This window comes from Dendropsophus ebraccatus, chromosome 4 (genome assembly GCF_027789765.1).
Source record: "Dendropsophus ebraccatus isolate aDenEbr1 chromosome 4, aDenEbr1.pat, whole genome shotgun sequence".
In the NCBI taxonomy this organism is placed as follows: domain Eukaryota; kingdom Metazoa; phylum Chordata; class Amphibia; order Anura; family Hylidae; genus Dendropsophus; species Dendropsophus ebraccatus.
This window is the reverse complement of record NC_091457.1, coordinates 23,872,933-23,888,185: the sequence shown is the minus strand read 5'-3', so window position 1 is coordinate 23,888,185 and position 15,253 is coordinate 23,872,933. Positions and strand designations below refer to the sequence as shown.

Here is a 15,253-nt window from a genome sequence, read left to right as displayed (position 1 = left end):
ATCAAGTTAAAACAGTGCCCACCTTGCTTGGCGAGGGGTAAGGCGTTTCGTCTAATCCAGATTCTTATGATCGGTTAGAACCTTAATTTTATGTTTAGCTCCTTCAAGAAAGTGTCTCCATTCATCGAAGGCCCATTTGATGGCCAGTAGTTCCTTGTTACCAATATCATAGTTACACTCAGTCTTGGAGAATTTTCTTGAGAAGTAGGCAACAGGTCTGAGGTTGATAAGTGTCTTGGAACCTTGCGAGAGTACGGCTCCAACCCCTAACTCTGAGGCATCAACTTCAATAATGAACGGTTGATCAAAATCAGGCTGGATCTGGACTGAAGCCTCAGAAAAACACCTTTTAAAGGGGTTATCCAGCACTACAAAAACATGTCCACTTTCCCCCTACTGTTGTCTCCAGTTCAGGTGTAATCTCCAATTAAGCTCCATTTACTTCAATGGAACTGAGTTTCTTATCCCCACCCAATCTGGAGACAACAGTAGGGGGAAAGTGGACTTGTTTTTGTAGCGCTGGATAACCCCTTTAAGCTGCTCAAATGCCAGTATAGCTTCAGAACTCCAATTCACTAGATCTGCCCCCTTCCTGATCAAGTCAGTCAGGGTCTTAGCAATGACAGAAAAACCCTTAATAAATTTTCTGTAATAATTGGCGAAACCCAGAAATCACTGCAGTGCTTTAAGATTAGTGGGATGTTCACATTTCCCAATAGCTGCTACCTTCAGGGGATCCATACCAAATGAGTTAGGGGTAATATTGTATCCCAGAAATGACACCTCTTGGATCCCGAACGGGCATTTGGACAACTCAGCGTAAGGCTATGTTCACACTACATATATTTCAGTCAGTATTGTGGTCCTCATATTGCAACCAAAACCAGGAGTGGATTAAAAACACAGAAAGGATCTGTTCACACAATGTTGAAATTGAGTGGATGGCCGCCATTTAATGGCAAATATTTGCTGTTATTTTAAAACAACGGCCGTTGTATTGAAATAATCGCAGTTATTTACTGTTATATGGCGGCCACCCACTCAATTTCAACATTGTGTGAACAGATCCTTTCTGTGTTTTTAATCCACTCCTGGTTTTGGTTGCAATATGAGGACCATAATACTGACTAAAATATACATAGTGTGAATCCAGCCTGAAGGTGATTTTTTTCAGAGTAACTCCATAACCTTTATCTCCATACTCCCATTATCTCCTTCTCTGCTTGATAAGAATTAGCAGCAGAGAAGGAGATGATGGGAGTGGTTTTCCCTGTGCGGTCCTTAAGTGTGGGCTCCTCCCCTGTGCTGCCTTCTCCTCGCGCCCCCCCCCCCCCCCCCATCCCGTTCTGCATCCGGTAACAGGGAGATTAGCTAGCAGCTCCCTGCTGCTAGCTGCACTTCCTCCTCCTCCTTCTCCCTGTGCTGCCGCTGCCCCCCTCCGTCCTGCCACGTGTCCTCCTCCTCCTCATGCTGCTGCCGCCTCCCTCTGTCCTGCCACCCGTCCACCCCTCCGTCCTGCCACCCGTCCTCCTCCTCCCCGTCCTGCCACCCCTCCATCCTGCCACCTCTCTTTCCTGCCACCCAGCCACCCCTCTGTCCTGCCACCCAGCCACCCTTCCATCCTGCCACCCCTTCATCCTGCCACTCAGCCACCACTCCGTCCTTCCACCCAGCCACCCCTCCATCCTGCCACCCATCCTCCTCCTCCCCGTACTGCTGTCACCCTCTTCCGTCCTGCCACCCATCTTCCTCCTCCTCCCCGTGCTGCCACCGCCCCCTCTGTCCTTCCACCCAGCCACCCCTCTGTCCTGCCACCCGTCCTCCTCCTCCCTGTCCTGCCACCCAGCCACCCCTCCGTCCTGCCACCCCTCCATCCTGCTACCCCTCTGTCCTCCTCCTCCCCATGCTGCCGCCTCCCCCTCGTTCCTGCCGCCCAGCCACCCCCTCCGTTCTGCCAACCCCTCCGCCCTGCCACCCTCTCCTCTCTCCTCTTATCCTCTCCCCTCAGTCCTGCGGCCGGTCTCCTGCCACCCTCTTCCCTCTCCGCTGCCACCCTTTCCTCTTACCTTCTCCCCTCTTTCCTGCCGCCCCTCTCCTGTCACCCTCTCCCATTTGCGCTGCCACCCTATCCTCTTACCCTCTCTCCTCTCCTGCCGCCTCTCTCCTGCCACTTTCTCTCCTCTCCTGCCACCCTTAACTTTTTCCTGCCACTCTCTCCTCTCCATCCTGCCACCATCTCCCCTGGATCGGTGGTGATATAGTGTCCCCTGCCTCTGCCCTCTGCTGTTTTTCTGTTTTGTTTTTTGTTTTTAGTAAAAAAAATTCTGACTGGATGCTATGCCGGTCGGGACTGGTTCTCCTCTCCTCCTGCACCCTGCTGCTGTCACCCCCTCCTGTACTCCACTGTCTGGCATACCTTGTATGAGGAGGAGAGAAAAGAGAATGTGATGACAGGGGCTGGAGGGATTATTGTTGCTAGGGACAGTACTGTGAAGAGGAGCAACAGCAACAGCTCTGACAGTAAGTGATTGTTGTCAGTGTGTCTGTCTGGCTGCTGGAAGTTGTAAGATAGAGGGGGAAGTTTATGCCTTTTAGTCAATATCTGTGCCCCTCCTCCCCCCTGCAGCATGGCTGTTTTTCTCTTTCATCTCCCCCTAAGCATCCACATACAGTACATGTATCCCACCTGTGCAGCTATATACAGTACGTGTATCCCACCTGTGCTCCAACCAGTGATTAAGGGGCCATTTTTTTTTATCCCCTATTGCTGCTGTTCTGGGGTCACTTCCACACTCTGAGGTATATATTCTGATCTCCCACAAAGCATCCAGTCTGTAATGCATTCAGGACCCTCCAAGCACAACAGCTGCAAACAGTACAACGCCCAGCATTTACTGCAGTTTGAAGTCCTCAGGATGTGATGGGATTTGAAGTACAAATGAGCAGACAACTCAAGGGGTTGTCTTCTTGGAAGCTACAACTCCCAGCATTCTCTGAGAGCTTCATAAGTGTAAGGCATTCTGAGAGTTGTTTTTATTGTTATTCCGGGAGTTGTGGTCACAGATACATCAGCACAGGATGGGACCAGGTCTGCATGTCACTTCTGACGGGTTCTTTATTTGGGTGCCCCCCCATGATCAGTTCTATTGGTGGCCACAGGTACCCCAGTCCCATACTGGGGCCTGCACAGACTACAGTACAGTCCTTTAGTGGGCCCTGGCATCTGTGCTGTAGGGCCCTCCTGAGAAACCAGGACACATGTACCAGATACTCGGGCGTACATATGTATGTGCCTTCAAGGCAGAAAGGTGAAGAAACAAATGGGTTATGGGGGGCCAAACACATTTTTTTTCACAGGGGCCCTTTGCAGTCTGTGTCTGCTCCTGCACACTGGTATACTATTATGTCCTAATTGTGGTTTCATGTGGACGCATGATTTTCATTGGTCAATGCATTATTGCGTAGCTACCATGAAGGCAGGGAAGGAGACTGCTATGGGGACCTTGCAGTAAAGGGTCTTCATAATATGCCACTGACAACCGACCGAGTGGGTATATGTATGTATCCGTGGGTATATGTGTGCATACCTCCCTTGCTGACCACATATACTCGGCCTATTCCCCGATGCCAGCACTGACTCTGTCTGGTTCTTGGGAACCAGCTGCTACTCACACCGGGACCACATTAGTAGAGCGACCTGGTGCCCTTTAGCCACAGAAGTCCAGCTTCCACATCATCAAATGTGATAAAAGATGGAGACCTAGAGGGCACTTACGCTGAATTTTCTGGTGTGGCCCAAAGTCAAACCGGTTGAGTAGCACAGGGGATCCACACTCGCTGTCTATTACACTGATAATAAGTGTATATTGGTAATTTGTATAGCTTTTGGGGGGCAATACAATACGTTACTAAAAATTTTCACCGGACTTCTCCTTTAATAAACTCACTGACTCCTGGCCCCCAAACACTACTCCCCCTCAGAATAGAAAATATGTAAGAGGTTAAGAACTCATTCAATGAATGACAGGGAACCTCTTCTTTCTGCTCCACTCCACAGTGCTCTTTCAGTTGTCACACAGGCCTGCGGCCTTCTTTTTCAGCTCTACAGCACTGCCACTGACTGACCTGGCAGCAGATCTGAGGTGTCAGAAGGTGGAGCCAGCCAGGAAACCTGACTGACAATAAATGTCATGGTGAGATGGAATTGTCAGCGGTGCGGCCTCCACCTCAGTGACTTCCAGACAGTGACCACATACACAGCCACTATCAGTGTCTGGCAGCACGTGCCCCTCCCACTTCCCTATCCATGTCTGGCAGTGGCCTGATCGGTATCTCTCTCAGAAGCAGGAGACAGCAGACCCCCTGCCTCCGCGATTATTGTCTGACAGCGGCCCCCTGGACTGGTAATGGGGCCAGCCCACCGGGTGTGCCAGATTACCAATCCATAGTTGCCAACATTTGAAAAAAAATTTCCAGAGACACTTTAGCATTGACAACAAGGGGTGTGGCTTATCCTTAATGTGGTTTTAGTGGGTGTGGCCTATCGTGAATGTGGTTTACGGAGTGTGGCTTGTCAACAGTGTTTTGGGTTGGGTTTTCCCCCCAGAATTCTCCAGTTAAAACTTTACAGTCAGAACAACACAAAAGGATGAGGGTTGTAATAATAGTACTACAAGAATAGAGGAGAGGTGTAGTAGTGTACTACAGGAACAGAGGAGGGGTGTAGTAGTACAGGTATATATGAGGGGTGTAGTAGCAATACAGGAATAGATAAGGGGTACAGTAATACTAGTAACTAGGAGTCATGGGGCCCCATAGCAAACAACTGCATGGGCCCCCATGAAACCTTGGTAGCTGGGAGTGACTGGGGCAGACTGGGGGTGACTAGAGCAGACTGGAGGTGACTGGGGTAGACTGGGAAGAGGGTCCCCTAGTGGATTCTAATTGTAACTTGTTTGAGAATCACTGCCTTTCGGTGGAAATATGTAAGTGAAAAATCAATTATTTTTGAGAATGCAAATATTTAATAAAAAAATAGAAAAAAATATGACATTTAGGTCTTTAGTAAGTGGCAATAGTCTGATCCAGCCAGGATCTCAGGCCGGTAACTCTAGCGTAAACTGCAGGGAAAGAAATAGGACAAGTAGGATTTCCCCAGGAGACAACACCAGTCAAGGTCCAAGCTCCATTTCTCTGGCATACAAGAGGCCCACCGGAGTCACCCTGAAAATTAGGAGAAAAGAAGTAAGTATACATGTATAAATATAGGGGAGATTAATCAAACTGGTGTAAAGTAGAAATGGCCCCTAGCAACCAATCAGATTCCACTTTTCTTTCCTCTTTTCTATGGCTTATATTAGATTCACAAAAGCTTCTTTACATAAGCTCCAGTATAATGGGGGATACAGATCTGTCACATAGGGGGAGTCAGAAGTAACAGCTACGTGTGATCAGGGAATGTATACACATATGGGATACCTGCAGATGTTATCACTCTAAGCTCCCTTGTTAATGATACGTTCACTGCAGATCAATGCATCCTGGTGACTTATTATTTAGTAAGGCTGGGTTCACACTACGCTTTTCCTATCCGTTTAACGTATACGCTTTATGAAAACAGATGCAATTGTGTGCCATCCGTTTGGATCCATTTTTCCTTTAAATTCCATTATAAGAAAAAAAAAAAAAAAAAGGAACAAAATAGTGTTGACTACGTTTTTCTTTCTGTTAAAAGTAATCAATTAAAAACAAATGCATTGAACGGATAGGAAAAACACAGTGTGAACCCAGTCTAAGGGTGGTATTACACGGGCCGAGCAGGGCCCGATAATACCTGTAAACGAGCAGCGATCTGCTAGATCGTTGCTCGTTTACTGGACCTATTACACGGCCCGATAATCGTTTGACAAGAGCTGCAAGGACATCGTTACCGATGTCCTTGCAGCCCTTGCTAAACTGGCATACATTACCCATCCACGTTCCAGGGCTGCTCCTACGTCCGCTTCTCCCAGGGGTCCCGCGCGCTCTCTAGCGTCACAGCAGCCTGTCAGCTGGTAGGCCGCTCAGCCAATCACAGGCCGGGACTGCCGCGGCCTGTGATTGGCTGAGCGGCCTATCAGCTGACAGGCCTCTGTGACGCTAGAGCGCGCGCGGGACGCAGGGAGAAGCGGACGGCAGGAGTAGCCCTGGAACGTGGATGGGTAATGTATATCGTTAGTCGCCGGCCACGCACTGCTATTACACGCAGCGGTGCGCGGTCGGCGCCCGACGAAAATAGGTTCTAAACTATATCAACGATCAGCCGATGATCGTTGTCATTGGCTGATCGTTGCATTTATTACACAGAGCGATAATCGGCCGAATCGGGCCAATTCGGCCGATTATAGTTCCGTGTAATACCACCCTTAGGCTATAAAAATAATCTTTCTGTACCTTGCAGCACTTATTGGGGGACATTTATCAAGACTGGCGTACAAGTATGGCAGTCTTAAATAAAGCCCCACCCCCAGCTTCCTGGACTGATTTACTTAGAAAAACTGTCTGACGTTGCACGTGATGCAGACATTGCGCAGCTTATGTATACTTACTACACCTCCTCCCCGCCTTGCTGTTTACCTCTGGCCGTTCATCAAGCAAGCGGGGAATGACATGCGCTACAGAAAAGGGGCCAATCTGATAAATGTCCCCCTATGTTTCTAGTTATGCATAGAAATTATTAGTAATAGGATTAGTGACAATGTGATATGTGAACACATATCTGCAATTTCATGTCACTTTCCAGGATCACTTGTTCATAGTTTGTACATCTGAAGTAACACTATCTGGCCATATCATAACTTGTATGTGGCATTTACTCTTGTTCTATCCTCTGTAGGCTTCATTTCTAATTCTTACTTATTCCTGGGCTACTTAGTGGACACTAGCTGCTATGATGTCCTCCATACACTGCACACATTCAAAGAAGAAGGGATCCTGCTTTACTTTGTCTCTATTGTACACATTAAGAAAGGGCAGCAGCATGGAGAGCAACATAGAACCCCAATGAGCAGTTATAAGTTCAGCACTGAGGGAAGTGTAACACTTACTAAATATAATCAGTATCTCTCCCCTTTATATACATTTCTATGGGCAGCTGAATCCTGATACTTCGGTCAGCTGATCTCAAGATAGATTTGAGCAGTTTATAAAGTAGCCTAAGTGAAAAGAAGCTTTTCCTTACATTCACTTGTACAAGCCTTGATGTAAAGTTTGCTGGGGCAATAGCTGGAAAAATGTGAGTAAAGTAGATAATGGACAGGACATACCTTGCAGGAGACGGCTCCAGCTGCTCCGGCACAGATCATGTTGCTCTGGACTGTTGGATAATCACTTCCGAAGTGTTTCTGACACTCAGTATTGGTGAGAAGAGGCAGAGCCACCTGCTGCAGTTTGCTTGGTCTTGTTTGAGCTAAAAGTTAGATTGAGATTGAGGTCGACCTACAAAGTATCTCTGGGATTCTGGCGATCAAGGTGCCGTCATGCTATGCCCAGCTAGGTATTGCTATATTGAGCTGTTATTGTCTAACATCTACTTACCTACACCATTTATGTATCCCCATCCAGTAGTGACACATCTCTCCCCTGTACTGAATACATCAGCACTAGCGGCAATGCACACAGGGGACACACGAGCGGTGATAGTAGCAGGGCTGCTCAGCTTCAGAAGTTTGATGTCATTCGTATAGGCAAAAGGGTTATAGCCGGGGTGTGTGAAAACCTGTGAAATAAATCTGCCTTAAAATCCTGTTATATAAAATTTTATTCAAGAGAAATAAAAATGCAGAACATGGCTGTAGTGTTTCTGCTTACCCTAGCTACGGATTTAGTCTGAATAGGCTCAGCAGAGGAGGAGAAGTCAAATTCACCCAGAACTACACGGTCAGAGGTTCTGTATATAGAGATGTACAACCATATTAGCTGCCGCAAAAGTTCTTATGTCTTATATTGATGAGATGTACATTACTCCAGTGTCATACATATATACCATGTATACCATTTACAGCAGGTGCTACCACCATACCCACAGTATTTAGGTACGGATAAAAATGTTCTCCACAATGGACAGTATTTTATTCATTCCTCATTTATATACAGTGATTACTATTAGGAATATTCACAATCATTCCACCTAAAGGGTCATTGTTATCACTAATAGTTCTGGCTACAGTGCGCTTGTGTCATTCAACAATGACAGGACGGTTAAAATACTTCAAAATGTGTCCCTATCTCTCCCTCGACAATGGAACCTCCTCTCATATGACAGTGGACCTGGCTGGATCATGTCTCTGGGTTCCAGTTCCACCCTTTGAGTAATGTCACCATCTATAACCAGCCATTTCAGCCTACACCACCATCTCTTTGCCTTATACACAGATACACATACAGCTTTACTGGAACATTTAGGAAGATGGATCTGTGTTCACAGCATGCTGCCTTGTGATGAATGATGCTACAGACCATACAGGGAGTGAATGAAGCAGGTGCTGCGATCTTTGGGTATGGTACTAGCAGGACTGCTAAAATATCAGTACTGAGCAACTGCTTAACCAGGAGGTACAACCAGGAAGTAGAGAAATATGAACCCAAAATCAACTCACAACAGGGGCAGAAAGGTAAGTGTTGCTATTTGCTTTCACAGCATATTAGTTTTATACCTTATGTCATAACTCCACTTTAATACTCATCAATGGGTCATATGATATGATAAACCATAAACTAAATACTATAGGTAGTAGTCAGTTACCAATGATAGCATGCTAAAATTCCTTGTCACTTGTCAGGGTGTCAGGAGGATTTATTCTACCAACATGTGAAGGTCCCAGCTGGCAGCATATAGTTGTCTCACATCAAAAATACCCATCAAGACTGTTTTGTCTATGGCTCTGTGGGATTTCAGAAGAGATTTACTCTAAAATAAATGATACAAGACTTACCTGACAGAACAGTGAGCAGCAGTGAGAACCCAGAGATCACTGATCAGAGATCCACCACAGTAGTGGGCTCCGGTGCTGGTCTATAGACATTTAATAAAAAAGATACATGAGAACAATGTTCGGCTTCACTACCAAAGATTTTACCTTTCTGTTGTTCTATTCCTCTTTATTGTTCTATAACCAAACATCTGATATCCCAGAATTCCCAATACTCTAGAACACATATAGAATAGTCCCCAGTGATGTTCTCTGAGAGGTCCATTAACAGTCCACAATGTCAGTGTAGTTATATCCTGACAGTATCCTCACTTTGAATAAGCGCTCAGTGTTTATCAAGGTATTATTATTTGGACTGGAACAAATAACCCAGGGTTAGGTTTTCAGGGGAAAGAACAGTTTTTTAAGGGAGTCAGGGCAAATAAAAAATAAGCAACACACAGCCTACTTATCTCCAACTGCTGGCCTTCCAATGGGGCTTGGGGTCCCGTCGGTCACTGCTTCTAAGCTATATCTTGAAATACAGGAAATGCCTGATCAGCCAATCACTGTCTGTGATTGGCTGATCAGGCGATTCCTGCAGGAAGTGGTGAGCAGCAGGGATGCGGGCACCATTAGAATAGCAGCAGGTTACTGGGCAGATCAGTAGTGCTTATGTGTTATTTTTCAGTATTCAATATTTAAATATGTTAAAGTGATTTCTTTAAGATGGAGGCTTAACCCATAGCTGCACCAGGACGTTATTTAACGTCCTCGTGCCGCTATGGGAGTTCAGAGGGGGGTCGCGCGGCGACCACCCTCTGAACTGCCGCGATCCCGGGTGCCGCGTGTAGCCCGGGCTCGCGGCTATTAGCGGGCACGGTCCGATCGCCGTGCCCGCTAATTAAGTACTTAGAAGCAGCTGTCAAAGTTGACAGCTGCTTCTAAATACTTGCGGTTATACATGCCTGGTGGTCTAGTGGGGGGATCGCCCCCCTGCGGCGCGATTGCGGGGGGGCGATCCCTGCATCCATACCGGGCCGGGGTCTGCTCCGTAATGGCGCTGATCCCGGCTCGGCATTCTATTGCTTTTGGCTGCAGCAGCCAAAAGTAATAGAACACCGATCTCATGGATTCATGCAGTATAACTATACTGCATGGATCTCTATGAGAGATCAGAGTGCATATACTAGAAGCCCCCCAGGGGGGCTTCTAGTATATGTCTAAAGTAAAAGAAAAAAGTATTTTTAATAACACAAAACCCCCTCCCCTAATAAAAGTCTGAATCACCCCCCTTTCCCCATTTTATAAATAAAAATAAATAAATAAATTAATAAACAAACATGTTTGCTATCGCCGCGTGCGTAATCGCCCGAACTATTAATTAATCACATTCCTGATCTCACACGGTAAACGGCGTCAGCGCAAAAAAATCCCAAAGTGCAAAATTGCGCATTTTTGGTCGCATCAAATCCAGAATAATTGTAATAAAAAGCGATCAAAAAGTCATATATGCGCAATCAAGGTACCGATAGAAAGATCACATCATGGCGCAAAAAATGACACCTCACACAGACCCATAGACCAAAGGATAAAAGCGCTATAAGCCCGGGAATGGAGCGATTTTAAGGAACGTATATTGGTTAACAACGGTTTGAATTTTATACAGGCCATCAGATACAATATAAGTTATACATGTTACATATCGTTTTAATCGTAACGACTTGAGGAACATGCATAACAAGTCAGTTTTACCCCAGGGCGAATGGCGTAAAAACACATTTCCCCCAAATAAAAGAAATGCGTTTTTTTTTTCAATTTCACCACACATATAATTTTTTTCTGGTTTCCCGGCACATTTTAGGCAAAAATTACATCTGCCTTAGCAAAGTACAATTAGTTGCGCAAAAAATAAGGGGTCATGTGGGTCTCTAGGTGGAAAAATGCAGGCGCTATGGCCTTATATACACGAGGAGGGAAAAACGAAAACGCAAAAATGAAAACTGGCTGTGTCCCCTAAGGGTTAAAGTGATTATCCTAATGTAATCTAAGTTATCCAACCCCACTAGTTAGGAGAATTGTGCCCTTATTATATGAGGTGGCAGCATTCATGCTCAGTCATATCTCTGTTCACTGCTAACTAGAGGACTTACGAACATAACTAAGCTTAGCACTCAGCAATGGGGATAGGGGATATAACTATTTCTTGAAATACCCCTTTTAATCCAAGATGAAAGAACAAGTACAAGCTCCTTCTGGAATCTGTAGACATGTACATAGCTATATAACCAAACACAATGCCTAATTCTTCTTCAGTAACAGCCTTGTAATACATGTAGGAATCAATGTTAGTTTCCTGAAGACAATTACTCTATGGAGCCGAACTACATAAGATTGAAGTTCACCTGCTCAGTCTACTTTGTGTTATGATTGGCGGCCATAGTGAGTGTCAGGAATCTCTTACATGCCTGTTCTCTCTTTTAATTTTATGTAGTGGATATTAAAATAAGTCATTTATTCAGTATATAAGATCCCAGTACATTACCTGCAGAGACACCTGCCATGGCCACGACCCAGAAACTGCATCCTCACCATTCACAATCCTGGCATAACCAGAAATGACTGGCTTGATGCTTGGCACACCACAACCTGAGGAATAAGTACACAATAGCTATCAATGGAAGGAACCAGTCACCTCCATAATATATTATAATACTGAATGCCTCTACTTACCATAGCTGCCTCCTAACAGGACAAAGCAGGACAGAAGCCACAGAAATGCCATAGTGAGAAGTGGAGGATGAACGGGATTTGTGCAGCTTATATATCCACAAGTAGCCATTCACACATAGAGCTTTACTAGAGATAGGAGCGTCCATGTTCTTATCACACAACCTTGTACTGATATAGAAAATGTCGAAATGTGGAGGTAGAGGAAACTATGTGTAGGTGGGACAGGTGTTACGAGAGGAGCGGGTCTCACAATTACCACATGAAGTAACCAGATGTTCATAACCGTTTTACTTTATTATATTATTAGAGGTGATAAATCTTTTATAGATTGGGGGTTAACCAAGACATGTGTGAAAGATTTTGCATTAAAAAAGTAGCACAGCTTCTTCAGTTTCAGCGCTGTAGCTCAAGAGGCGGGAAGTCAGGGTCTCCAATACATTGCTATATCATAGAGATGCATTGGAGAACCTTTCCTTTCGGCCTTCTCCTTTCTTTCAGCCTCAGCAGCGCAACATTTATCAAGTTGTCTCTCGAACTTTGAGGAGTTTTTCAATGCACTTTTTGGTGTTGTCAGGAATGTGCAGTGAGCCTGGTATGAACTGGGCTTGTTTTTACTTTTTGTCGACACACCCGCTTTTCTTCCAGCCTTCTGGCAATGCAGGAGTTACACTGCTCACTGCTGTCCTTGATTGCTGCAGCTGAGCAGTGTTTTTTGATTGACAGATGCATCTGTGGTGTCCTACTACAGGTGTTACGTATATACACCCCTTGCAAAAGTCTGTACTTATTGTATTATTGTGGTTATGAAAGCAGTATTAAGTTTTGCCACTAGATGTCGCTATATTGTGTATGTGTACTTGGAAGCCGCACAGCTGAAGGACATAAAGGGTTACCATTTCTTTGTTTGTCACCAGAATCTGTAGACCAGTAGGATTCTTGTTTTTTTCTGTCCTATCTTCACTCCTTGTTTCTTCTGTAGCATTCTTCACCCACTCACAGCGCACCTTACATGCTGGGAGGAAGTAAGTCACATGGGTGGAGGAGGAGACAAGGTCTTTCGTGTTGGACATTGAGGAGGAAGGACACAAGCCAGATAGCTCTCCACAGTGGTCCTATCTAGGCCCTGGCTCTCTGCTAGGTCCCCATACCTCAGATCAGTCTTAGCTAGCACCCCGCATGGGAAGGACGCAAAACAGTACACCTCTCACAACTTTCCTACAAGTAATGCTACACAGCACCAGTCAGTGTTAAAGCCTCTTAGGAGAAGAGAAGCAAGAGACAACCTCAACCCATGCCATGGTCAAGGAGAAGTTACAGTGCAGGACAGTATACACTGAAGCCAAAGAGCTAAGATGCAGTAAGCCAATGAGCTCTATCTCACAGCGCGGTTGTCAGCAGGGAACCTTCAGCATTCCACTCATCCCAGGTAACAAGGTCTGGGGCCTGTGTAACCCATTAGGAAGGTTCAGCCAATATAGGCATAGGTGGTGTGAAGACTGAAGTCAAACGTCAATACACGGGCACAGGTCTTCTTCTTCTTCTTCTTCTTCTAAGTATTCTACCTCATCCTCCAACATCCCGGCAGAGCACAGTACTACATTGGTTGAGACTCTCACGACATCCTCCTCTCTGCTACTCTGTTTATTCATACTACTCAACACTACTCAGTCAACACAACTATATACTACCCTGCACTTTCACTACAGATCTGGTCAATGTATTTTCAAGTATTTATTTGGAACGATTGGCAAGTGTGTTTTCAAGTGCTTTATCCAGAGAAACCTTATATCATTGACTCTGTATTACCTGCTGCACATTTGCAAATAGTAAACCGGCTTAACTACCTTTAGGAGACTGTGAGATTTCTCGCAGTCCACCTACACAGCACACACCGCAACTTGGGACACTTCCTTCCTGTGGGTGGAAGGTTCCGATAGTCCAGGAGGGTCACTACACCACTCTGGCCATCCGTGATCACTCTAACCCAAGGGACCCAGTAGCAACCTGGCAGGACACTGACCACAGTTGAAAAGGGTACAATCAGCCTCATAAAATAAAAGCAGGCGTGCCATCACACCTGTGTGTTCACCTGGCACTGGTGTCACATATTTATACCTCGAGGTCCGGCTGTATCTCGGCCAACCACCACAGAAGTGGCATCACACCTCAACATCTAGCAAATGACCCTCCGCTCCTCCAATGTAACATCACCCAAGGGGTACACCACACCTCTACATGTCTGGAACCTTGAGGATCAGAGCGCTGGTCCAATGAAGATCCGGACCAGGCTCTTGATCCTCATAAATGAAAGCAGAGCCAGTTATTCCCTGCTGGCAATTAAGGTTCATACCCTGATCCAAGCTCCCCCTGTCTTTTCCTGCTATCCCTGTTCTTACTTCTTCTGTTTGCTTGACTCGTTACCTGACCTCCCACTTGACCTTTTGACTATTCGTTTGCTTTCCTGATTTTGTACTGCATAGTCCTTTTGGTTCTGACCTGGTTGTTGACTCTCCCATATTGTGTTTGTCTGTCTATCTTGTTCAGTGTTACACTTATTAAGTGTAGGACACGTCTTCATGGTTGTCCGCGGCCACCTAGGGCCGACTGAGGCAAGTAGGTAGGGACAATGGGTGGGTTTAGCTTTAGGGCTCACTGTCTAGTCTTGTCTCTGACCTCCCGTCCTGACAGATGTATAGTTTGTACACCACTTATTGTGTGGAGTAGAGGTGGAAAAAAAATTGTAACTTAAAAGTCACATTTAACAAATACGGCTAAAAACTCATTACAGATATACCACAGCTCTTCTATACTGAAGACACACACTCCTTAGTGGTGACGGGCAAAAAAAAAGAAATTTTTCCCCAAATCAGGTGTCCTTAAAAATGTGTGACATTTTTTACGGCATTAAAATTGCATCTATCCATACTGTAGATTCACTAGGCCAAATGCAGTGAATGGTTAAAGCATCCCTAGTTTACTGTAGATAAACTATGTCCCTGCCTCTGAAAAAATGGAGTTTTGGGGGATTTAAAGGGTACCTGAAATTATGTGTAAAGATATATATTACAGTAGGTCCAACTACGATATGAAGAAACGGCTGGGGAGAGAGCATAATGGGAGTGCAATCCACTTCTTGGCCACTCGCTAATTGCGTCACTATTGTCTACGGGGCTAGAGTGCCGGAATTAGAGTGTCACACAACAAGGATCGCCCTATGAATGGAAAGTATCTATAAGATAAATTTACTGGAAGCCAGTCTGTCTACAATAGAAGTATCAGCATGTTACAGAATTTGGTGAGTTTGATATAGAAATGTCCCTATTGCAATGAACGAGATATTACTAGAGCACAGCATCTCGTGGATACGAGTTCAACGCTGCTCAGTGTCTCGCTCTTTGCCTGCAAAATTGTTACTAATATAGTTTTGCAGTGACTAATATAATGTAGCTATCACGCTTAGTCACTAGATGTTACTGTTGTATAAAACATATCCCTATTATTAACCTCACACCTATGGCTGACACTAATGCCTCTCGGCTACATTTAAAAACCAACGCCAGGATGTTGGTATA

General features: G+C 45.4%; 1 pseudogene; it reads left to right on the top strand.

Annotated features, from left to right (window-relative positions):
- Window positions 1-15,253, top strand: part of LOC138789236 (chymotrypsinogen 2-like) — a 38,159-nt pseudogene that overhangs the window by 6,039 nt on the left and 16,867 nt on the right.